This window comes from Vombatus ursinus, unplaced genomic scaffold (assembly GCF_900497805.2).
Source record: "Vombatus ursinus unplaced genomic scaffold, bare-nosed wombat genome assembly UNPS02014774.1, whole genome shotgun sequence".
Taxonomy (NCBI): domain Eukaryota; kingdom Metazoa; phylum Chordata; class Mammalia; order Diprotodontia; family Vombatidae; genus Vombatus; species Vombatus ursinus.
The window spans coordinates 9,743,952-9,755,756 of record NW_020954552.1 but is presented as its reverse complement, the minus strand read 5'-3'; the positions used below and the strand labels follow the sequence as shown (position 1 = coordinate 9,755,756).

At 35.9% G+C, this 11,805-nt stretch overlaps 1 pseudogene; it reads left to right on the top strand.

Annotated features, from left to right (window-relative positions):
• Positions 1-218: 218 nt before the first annotated feature.
• LOC114044583 lies at positions 219-1,560 on the top strand (annotated as a pseudogene).
• The last annotated feature ends 10,245 nt before the right edge of the window (positions 1,561-11,805 follow it).

Genomic DNA, 11,805 nt, shown 5'->3' with positions numbered 1-11,805 from the left:
CCTCTTGCTTACTCTCCCTCAGCCCTCCTTCCTCTCATCTGTTGTCTGGTGGTTTCTCCTCCTCTGTGCTCCATTTTATGTTCTCTCTGTGCTCGCCAAACAGCGTGGGGGAGCGCTACTTGCTCCCTTTGGGTTGTTTTTTTCTCCTTTTCTAGCTTTTGGCCCACCCCCCCCACTTTGTTTTTTCTTTCTTCCTCTTTCATCCTCTGATCCCCTCCATGAATGAGGAGTACGACATGATCATGCTGGGCACCAGCCTCACAGAATGCATACTTTCAGGGATCATGTCAGTAAATGGAAAGAAAGTCCTTCACATGGATAGAAAACCCTATTATGGAGGTGAAAGTTACACCATTATACCACTGGAAGATTTATACAAGAGATTTAATATACCAGGATCACCACCAGCCTCGATGGGAAGGGGAAGAGATTGGAATGTGGACCTAATCACCAAATTCCTTATGGCAAATGGTCAGTTGGTTAAGATGCTTCCTTTATACAGAAGTCATTCGATATCTGGACTTCAAAGTAACCGAAGGAGCTTTGTCTACAAGGGAGAAAAATCTACAAAGTTCCTTCTAGTGAGGCAGAAACCTTGACACCTAGCCTGATGGGGCTGTTTGAGAACCATGGGTTCAGGAAATTCTTAGTATATGTTGACAACTTTTGATGAAAAAGACTCCAGAACTTTTGAGGGTGTTGATCCTAGGAAGACTATAATGCAAGATATATACAAGAAATTTGATTTGGGCCAAGATGTCATAGATTTCACTGGCCACACCCTGGCCCTTTACAGAACTGATGATTATTTATTTAGATCAACCATGTTATGAAACCATCAACAAGATTAAACTTTATAGAGATTCTTTGGCAAGATATAGCAGAATTCCATATCTTTATCTGCTCTATGACCTTGGAAAGCTGCCCCAAGGATTAGCAAGGCTAAGATGCCATTTATGGAGGTACCCATATATTGAACAAGCCTATTGAAGAAATCATTGTAAAAGATGAACAAGTGATTGGTGTGAAATCTGAAGGAGAGATTGCCTGTTGCAAGCAGCTTATCTGTGATCCTCCTTAGGTAAAAGAGAGAGTATAAAAACTAGGCCAGGTGATTAGAATTATCTATATCCTAAGCCACCCAATTAAGTACACCATTGATGCCAATTCGTGCCAGATCATCATTCCACAGAACCAGGTCAACTGGAAATCAGATATCGACATTTGCATGGTTTCTTCTGCACACAATGTGACTGCTCAAGAAAGTATATTGCCATTGTTAGTACTGCTGTGGAAACTAGAGAACCTGAGAAGGAAATCAGACCAGCATTAGAGCTTTTCGTGCCAATTAAACAGAAATTTGTTAGCATCAATGATCTGTATATTCCAACTGATTTGGAACAGAAAGTCAGATCTTCATTTCCCATATTTACGATGCTACAACTCAACTTTGAGACAACTTGTGACAATATTAAAGATATTTACGAGAGGTTGACTGGGTCTGAGTTTGACTTTGAAGAGATGAAACAAAAGAAAAATGACATTTATAGGGAAGACTAATAGCAGTAATATACTACTATCAGGAGAAATTTAAATTTGAGCTAATACAGAGTTATATCAAGAACCTAATGAGCATTATATGAAATCAATATTGTATGGTCTGCTTTTGTAATCACTTCTCTGAGATTGAAGAGTACTATGCCCCTAAATGTTTCCCCCTCCCTCCCCGTTTAATATCATGTATTACTATCTTTCTCCGGGGCTGACTGTCCAGAAGTGACAGATTGCTAACATTATGTTCAGTTTCCCTGAGTATACGTGAATGCATGTATGTCTGTGTGTTTTTAAGGGAAAGCACAGTTTAAACATACACTCACTGATGCAGACAAATAGTACTTGATACAGTATTTGTATCTTTTAATACTGTAGCCTTTTCAATTGTATGCTTATTGGGCTTGTATTGATTCTATAAGTTCATGTGTTCTCTTAAACATTAGGAAAACTTTAAATTGAATACTCCAGTGTTGGGCAGCATCCCTCCAAGTCCCATAACCCTCAGTTTTTGTCTCATGTCAAGTATTATGACAATGCTCAAATACCATAGTCATAAGTTACAGGCATAGATTTCTAACTGAGCTTTAGCTTTCAAAACCATTTACATCATTTAGGAGAGGCCTATGTGCCTAAAGTCTCCTTTGGTGTTTTAATCTAATAAAACTGATGAAAAAAAAAGTAATTATAGCAGGCAAGAAGTGAAAGTACCTTCTATCCCCCTGGCTTTTTGGATGGACCAAACCACAATGTAGTATTAATTTGACAGAGCCTCTAAGTCCATGAGGTTTCATAAAATGGCTCTAAATGATTTCTGTACTGCAAAGTAAAGCCAAAATCTGGAAACCAGTACCTGTTTATTGGTCTATTTGGTTCCCACTGTAACTAAGGCTGTCATTGGCCAGACCTGCTGTTTCCCATATTAGACTTTTGCAAATAGCATTCTCATAAGCATACACACATACCAGTAATGTTCAAATTTGGAGGCAATAGAACTATTATGTTGTACCAACTATATAGGATTCCTCTTTCATGTGATTCAACATAATTTTATCATAAAATTCCTAAGCAGGCATCATTTGTCTAAAATGATAAAACTAGGTTAGTTTAAGGAGAAAGATTCAACAATCTTTTAATGTGGAAGTTAGTTAACACAAGAGGAAAATCTGTTTTTGTTTGCTTCCAGAAGATCTGTTAGAATTAATTGTTAAGGGAGGGAAGACTGACCTATAGCCTTCCCCAATGAGCCTTCTCCAAATTTCATGCTTTTAGCTAAATACCATCTTAGATAAGGAAAGACTGCTTAAAGGGGATTGGTATAGAATAGGAATGCACAGTTAAGATTGCCAAGTGCTGTGGGAAATCTGAATAGTAAAGGCTCATTTATTTTATTTGGACATAGTTGTAGTTAAAGGAATGCTGACTCAGTGTGTTGACAATAGGCAGTAGGAAGAGTATGACATGGAAGCTGATATTGACTCTTCCTTTTTCCAGTATTCTTCCTCCTACCTCAAGGAAGAAATGACTATAGCTAACCCTGTTAATTTTTCTGTCAAAGTCACCAACTGTGAATTTTATATCAAGAGATTAGTCTGCTCTTCACTGCCTGTAAGCCCAAAAGATGTAATACAGTGGTGTAAAGTCATTGTTTTATAATACGTCATTTGAGTCATGTCATGTAACAGCCACCCCAGTTAAAAAGTACCTGGTAAATTCATGCAATTACAGATGTGGAACACAAATAAAAATTTCCTTTATAGGGATAATGGCACTCAGGTTAAATATATATATATATATATATGTATATATATATAGTATATATGTGTGTGTGTGTATATACATATACATATGTAAGATCAAATTCATAAATTCACAGATAGAATCTTCTCAATGTTCTAGCCAATATGTTTTATTGAAGCATAAAAGGGACTCTGTCCTAGAGGTTACTGCAGTAGTGCACAAGCCCTGTCTGAAAAATTCTCCTTTTAAGGATCAGTTTAATTCACAGAGAGGATAATCATCAATAAATTGACCCTTTTGTCCAAGGACACTTAGAAAACAAAGAAAAATACAAATTTGGCCTTAGTCCTCCGTATCTCAATTCTGTTTTTGAAGTAATGGTGATGGAAGAGTAAGAAAGAGAGGGTAACAAGTGTTAAGAATTATTTTTTCCTACCAGAAGGATTCAAGATAGCAAAGTAGAGGCAGCAACTCAGCCAAAGTCACACAAAATTTCCCCCCAAACAGCTGTAAAATAAGGTGTTAAATTGAATTCTGATACCGTATAGCCAACAAAAGACTGGGGTTACACATTAAGACCAAAAACCTTAGGAGATGGGCAGGAAAGGTCTGTGACACTGGGGTGGGAGCTGGTACAAAGCACATGTGGGGGAAACATCAGCAGTGGGCTTTGGAGGCTACTCTGACAGCAGCAACAACAGCTGCAGGAACTCTCAGCCCAGAAACAGTAAGGGGATTTGATGGGACAACTGATCAGAAAAAGATTACAGAGTACAGAAAAAGATTACCCTGAGCAGACACCGGGTGCAAGACCAGGGACTGTTTGGCAATTCCATTACCCATATGAAATTCTGGGTCAGAGTTCCAGGGCAGATAGGAACATTTACAGTGGGTCACAAGCGAGCAGGAGCCCTGATCACAGTTCCAGGGCAGAGAGGATAACTGGCACTTGTGTCTACAGAGGAGCAGGGGCCTTGGTCACAATTCCAGGGGCAAGAAGGACACTAGCACCTGCAGTTACAACACACCAGGGTCATTTCCTGGATAAAGATTAGAGTACAGACCAGGAGATCAGTGACCATACCTTTCTTAGGATAAGACCACCTTGGAAGCACTGAAAATTTGCAGATCCCCAGAATTAACTCTGAAAATATCCATGCCAAAAAGTCTAAGGCTTAGGATAGTGCCTCCCCACCCTAAGGTGAGCAGAGCCCAACTTTAACATAAAGTACAAAGTTAAGAAATAGGCTGGAAAATGAGAAAAAAAAAGAAACTAATAATTATAAGCTACTATGGTGGCAGGGAAGTTCAAAATATAAGTTCTGAAGAAGACAATGACTTGAAAAACATCAACAAGCAAAAACCTCAATGAAAAAAATGCAATTTAAAACAAGCCAACAAAAATTACTGGAAGAGTTAAAGAAAGAAATAACAATGGTAGAGGAAAAATTGAGGAAAGTAATGAGAGTGATGCAAGAGTATTATGAAAAGAGAATTAACAGCTTGGTAAAAGAGGGACCAAAAATACTGAAAAAAAAACATAACAAAAAACAGAATTGGCCAAATGGTAAAAGAGGTACAAAAATTCACTGAAGAAAAAAAATATCCTTAAAAAGCAGAATTGGCCAAATAGAAAAAGAAATTCAAAAGCTTACCAAAGAAAATCATTCCTCAAAAATTAGAATTGGACAAGTGAAAGCTAATGACACCATGAAATAGGAAGAAATGTTTTTTTTAAGCCAAAAGAATGAAAAAATAGAAAAAAATGTGAAATACGTAATCAGAAAAAAACAACTACTCTGGAAAATAGATCAAGGAGGAGTAATTTAAGAATTATTATACTATCTGAAAGTCATGATCAAAAAAAGAGCCTAGGCATCATATTTCAAGAAATTATAAAGGGAAATTGACCCAATATCTAAGATACAGAGGATGAAATAGAAATTTTAAAAATCCACAAATCGCCTCCTGAAGAAGATCCCAAAATGAAAACACCCAGGAATAGTATAGCTAAATTCCAGAGAAAATACTGTGAGCAACCAGAGAGGAACTTTTCAAATACCATGGAGTCACAGTTAAGGTCATAGGAGATTTAGCAGCTTCTACATTAAAGGAGTGGTGGGCTTAGAATATAATATTTTAAAAGGCAAAGGAAGTAGGATTGCAACCAAGAATCACCTACCCAACAAAACTGAGTAATATCCTTCAGGAGGGAAAATGATGATTTAATGAAATAGAGGATTTTCAAGCATTCCTAATGAAAAGACCAGAGCTGAACAGAAAATTTAACATTCAAACACAAGACAAAAGAAACCTAAAAAGGTAAATATAAAGAAGAAGTCATAAGAGATTTAATAAGGTTAAACTGTTTTATTCCTAGATGGAAAGAGATACATAGAACTCACAAGAACTTTATTATTAATAGTGTGATTAGAAAGAGGGCATAAGTTGACTGTGAGGGATGAACTTCAAAGAAATGAGAGTGAGAAAAATGAATGCACTGAGAGAAGTGGGAAAACCAAGGAAGAATGGAAGAAATTACCTCACATAAAAGAGATTCACAAGGAAGAACTTTTACAGTAGAGGGGAAAATGAGGGAGAGGGCAACCCTTGAACCTCATTTTCATTTGAATTGATTCAAGGAGGGAAGGATATATATTACACAATTGATTGGGTATAGAAATCTATTTTACTCAGCAGGTAAGCAGGAGTGAAAGCGGGTAAGAGAAAGGTAGAGTGATAAAATGGAGGATCAATTAAGAGAGACAGTGATCACAAGTAAAACGGACTTTTGAGAAGGGACAGAGTAAAAAGAGAAGAAATGGAGGAAAATAGGATGAATGGAAATACACATTGACTCATCATAACTGTGAATGTGAATGGAATGAACTGATCTATAAAAGAGAAGTGAATAGCAGAATGGATTAAAAACCCAAATCCAACAATATGTGGTTTACAAGAACCGCATTTAAATGGGGAAGACACACAGAGCTAAATAAGGGGCTAGAGCAGAATTTATTCTGCTTCAGCAAAGGTTAAAAAAAAAGGCAGGGCTAGCAATCAGGGTCTCAGACAAAGCAAAAGCAAAAATAGACCCAATTAAAAGAAATAATTAAGGAAACTATATTTTGCTAAAAGGTATAATATACACTGAAGTAGTATAAAAACAATTTTACATCAAGTTTCTCTGTTAAAAACCTCACTTCTCAGAGGCAGCTAGGTTACACAGTGGATAGAGCACCGGCCCTAAAGTCAGGAGGACCTGAATTCAAATCCAACCTCAGACCAAACGCTTGACACTTACTAGCTGTGTGACCCTAGCCAAGTCACTTAACCCTAGTTGCCTAAAAAAAAAAAACAAAAAAAAAACACCTCATTTCTCAAATATATAGGGAAGTGAGTAAAATTCATTAAAATAAGGACCATCCCCAAATTGATAAATGGTTAAAGAATATGAATAGGCAGAGTTCAGGAAAAGAAATAAAAGCTATTTATAGCAGCTCTTTTTTGGTGGCAAAGAATTGGAAATTGAGGAGATGTCTATCAGTTGAGGAATGGCTGACCAAGTTGTGGTGTATGGTTGTGATGGAATATTATTTTGCTATAAAAAATGATGACCAGGAGGGTTTCAGAAAAACCTAAAAGACCCATATGAATTGATGTAGAGTGAGGGGATCAAAACCAGGAGATCATTGTATGTAGTAATAGCAGTATTGTAATGATGATCACAATGAGAGACTTAACTATTCTGATCAATACAATGATATAAGACACTTCTAAAGGACCTATGATGAAAAACTCCAGGGAGAGAACTGATAAACTTTTGGTGCAAATTAAAGTATATTTTTTCACTTTCTTTACTTTTCTTGCTTTTTAAATTTTATGACATGGTTGATACAGAAATATGTTTTGCATGATTTTACATGTTTAATTGTTATTCCTTGCCTTCTCAGTGATAGGGAAGGGTCTGGCATGAGGGAGAGAGTTTGGAATTCAAGATTTTTTAATGTTAAAAGTAAATAAATATTTTTGGGGGGAAAATAATCTTTTCCCAATGATCAATAAATAGTTTATATTACTAGAATAAGTATTTCCTATCAATTTTGAAATCTTTGGTAGAAATGCAACCAGAAGACAAAAAGAAGATAATAGTTAATAAAGAAACAGGAAACCATTTCTTCCTGGAGAGACAAATAAAAGAGTTGGTGAAATTGGTTTTATTAAACAACAGGAGATGTCATTCCATGAGATATCTGGTTGTTTCATAGTACAGACCACATGATATCTACTGGCATAAAAATCACTATGAAGATAATTTCATCTTGTGTGCCAGCATTTGTTTTAAAGGATGATGGGAAATGTAGAGAAATTCTACAAAGAACTTAATATGATTCTTTAAATAAAATTGCCATCTGCCTTAATATTTCCATGATATCAATAAAAGATAGGCATAGAAGAAGGAGAATAAATTTTGAAAACCTGTTTCAGGAACAAGCAAAAGAGAAGGCAAAGGCTTTTAGATAACAAATATTACTAAATTGATATATCACAAATATATCTTTTGTAAAAAAAAAAAGAGAGAACACTAAACAAGGTGTGCTGAATAACATAGCTGAAAATTAAATTGATTCTGTTCTAATAGACTGGAATAGAAGTATTTCTGAAGAACTTTGCATGACAGAGGACATGCTGACAAAAGACTGCCCAGCATAGTGTAGCTGCATCAAAAAAGGTGCTGTGCTCTATGAGCAAAGCAGAATTGAAATAGCTAAAAAGAAACACAAGATGTGCAAATTTAGAGAATCTATGCCAAATGTTCACATGGAATATTTGTGCCAGAGCATTGGCACAATACCACAGGAATATTCTGTGGTAGAGCATTCTGAGCTCATCTTGATCTGATCAGCCACACTGTAACTTGACTCTAACATAGTGATGTCATTTGGAACAAAAGACAACAATCAACTGCTGCAATCTTGAAGTCTGCTCTTATCAAAGACAGAATCTTTGTTCATGGTGAGATCCTAGTTGTTATTATTTGCAGCTCATTTCTGTAGATTATACCAAGCCTTAGAGTCTTACAAATCCATCAAAATGAGATTCACACTCAATCTAAAGAGCTTGCCTTGACTATTCACGCAAGAAAAACTAAGTGCGTGAAGAATGTCCATTGTTCAAATATATGCAACCAACAAAGCTTGTCCATCAGTAAATATATCTTGTCTATATATTACAGATGCATAATGACCTAAGCTCAGAATCAAGGAGAAAGAGGAGAACAGCCTAGATTGCAGCTAGGAGATTGTCAATGCTTTTAATGGTCCAAGTTTCTCTTTGAAATAAAAGGACTCATATTTTTAACATCAATATTTTTCTGGTGATGCTACATGCCTACTGATATCAGTTCATATAAATCTTCCCAGGTTGCTCTGATAATATCTTTTTTGTCATTTTTTTGCAGTACAATAATATTTTTTTATATTCATATACCATAATTTGTTCAGCCATTCCCTAGTTGATAGCCATTCCTCCCCTTTTCATTTCTGTCTTTCCAATAACAACAAAAAGCTGCTGTGTTTTTTTTGTATATGAAGAAAGCCAGGAAAGCCAAGAAGTGGAGGTAAGCAAAGAAAGAAAAGAACTCTAGGAATGGGAGAGAGAGAAATAGAGAGAGAGAGCAATAAAAAGGCAAACAGTTGGGGGAAAAAAAGCTGTATTGTGCACAAGGAACAGTAAGAAGGCAGTGCTATTGAATCTAAGAATATGTGGTGAGTGGATAAAATAAAAGGAATCTTAGAAGGTAGGAAGAGATCAGATTGTGGTAGGCTTTAAAAGCCAAACAGGGAATTTTATATTTGATCCTTAAGATACTAGGGAGTCATAGAAGTTTATTGAGTAAGGAGGTAACAGTGAGACCTGAACTTTATGACAATTTCTTTGGCAATGGCAAACTCTGAACTTGAATGAGGAAAGATTTGAGGTGAAAGATCAAACAACAGGTTATTATAATAGTCCAGGCATGAGGTGATGAAGGTCTGCACCAGGGGGAGCAGCTGGGTGACTGGAGAGAAGGGGACATATATGAAATATGTATACAAAGATGACCTTAAGGTTGTAACTGGGAGTATTGTGGTACTCTTAAACAGCAGCAGGGAAATTTGGAAGAGATTTTGAGAGAAAGATTATTGAATTCTGTTTTGGAAATATTTTGTTTAGATGTCTATAGGATAACCAGTTCAAGATATCCAAAAGGTAATTGGTGATGTGAGACTAGAGCTCAGAAGGAAAGCTTACACAAGTCAGTGAGTGCTTGGATCCCAAACCTTTCTAGGTACAGAATCAACCCCAAGTCACTTAGCCATTCTCTGGCTTTCTACCTATGAGATTATACTGTTTCAGTTAATAGCTTTTCTCAAATTTACAGAAACAAGTGACTAACATTCAAGTCATCAGTGCAAGAAGCATTTCTGCTACTATTTCTAATAATCTGACATTTTAATCCAACACGAGTAAGGAGTTAGTAAGAAGATGCCTTGGCTCTCCTGCCTTAATTGTTACCTCAAGCACTCTTAACTTTGATGGCTTAGTCCTGCTGTTTGTTTTTACATGCAAGCATGCCCTTTCCTGAATACATACCATCTTATTTGCTTTCTTGTCCTTACTTACTGTGGTTTACTTTCTGCCTAGTGTCTGTATCTCATAGGAATTTGAGATGCTAACGTAGAGCATGGTTTAGAATGTCTGACAAAAGGATTTGGAGGTAGTGGAATTTTGAGAAGGAAAGAGTCTGAATTTGAATAAGGGAGGATCACCAGGTACTAGTTTTTAGGATGAATTGGACCCAGAAGCATAAGTAAAGTGAAGCACTGAGATTTTGCCCACAGGACACTCATAATTACAGGGTACTGATAGCACTTACACTCTTTGGTAGTGTAGAAGCAAATAAGCACCATATAAAGTTAGTAAAAATAATTTAGACAAACTAGGAAGCTATTAAAACCTTTCTTTTTCCCCCTGGCAACTGGATTCCATGTAAGTTGGACTGGCCCCCCCTTCTCCCTCCCAGGCAGTACCTCCAGAGCAGCAGTTTCAGGGTCTCCACCACTAAATGTTAGTGTCCCAAGCTCTCTGTATGGCTTAAAAATTGAAGGATTGGTGACACAATACCTCTTCCCCTACAGGGCATTGAATTCTGGAGTCACTTCTTACAACTCAATTTGTCTTAATGATTTCATTTTCACTTCATGATTTGCAAAGTTGGTTTGAGGGTACTCAAGCTGATTGCTTTAGTTGCATTTTCTTTTTCTTCCCCTGGGTAACAAAATTCCTAGTCATAGTTCTTATTGGAATTTCTAGTTGGAAGGTGAGTTGATTGACAAGAGAACAAGCAAGAGGTAATGAGGAACTAAACTACGGGTATATTAGCAGAAAATGTAAAAGAATGTAAGAATGAGGGAAACATAGTTGAAATGGCATTGGCAGATTCAATCTGAGGGATTGATTGAACATTAGAGGAGAGAGTGAGGAGATAAATATGACACTTGAGACTGAGTAACTAAAGTAGTTTTACCATGAACACATGTATATTTGAAAAACTGCTAGACTTTTCCATCATTCTGAAACTGTGCTCATTCATATATATACATATATATGTATATATATATATGTATGTATGTGTATGTATGTATGTATATGTGTATGTGTGTGTGTGTGTGGGTATAGTGTATATGTGTATGTACATATATATATATATATATATATATATATATATAGTTTCCCTTATTAGAGTCCTTGACAACATGGAATCTTTTTTTTTCCTGTTTTCCCAATGCTTAGCATGTTGCTTGGCACATAGTAAGCACTAAAAAAAAGGATTTTTATGTCACATTTTTTTTTCTGTTTTCAATTAAATTTTATTTTTGATTTTGAAATTTTATTTCTCTCAGACTCATCACAATTGAAAAGAGAAAAAGAAAATCCTTGTAACAAATATGCATAGTTAAGTGAAACAAATTTCTTCATTAGCCATGTTCAAAAAATATATCTCATTCTGTACTATGAGTCTCTGTATCTCTCTGTCAAGAACTGGGTACAATGTTTCATTATTGGTCCTATGGAGTCAAGGTTGATAATTCTATTGATAAGAGTTCTTAAGTCTTTCAAAGTTATTTATTTTTATACTATTGCCATTCATAACAAAGTAAGCTTAAAATGTATACATGCTATTGATTTTTTAAAAGTCATATTATAAACAAATCAAAATAAAAGGGAAAGAGATAACTTTCAGACTTTAACAGATAGTGGAGGAAAGGGCCTGGAATGTTATGATGCATGGCATCACAAAGAGTAAGAAATGACTGAACAACTGAACATCAGCAAGATAACTTTCACAACTATTGGCAAAATAGGCAATTTTTATTACATAAAACTGAGAGGTATTTATAAAACAACACCAATACAGTTAGAATAAAAAGGATAGAGATGCAAAAAGAGAAAAAAGTAGAAAATGACAAT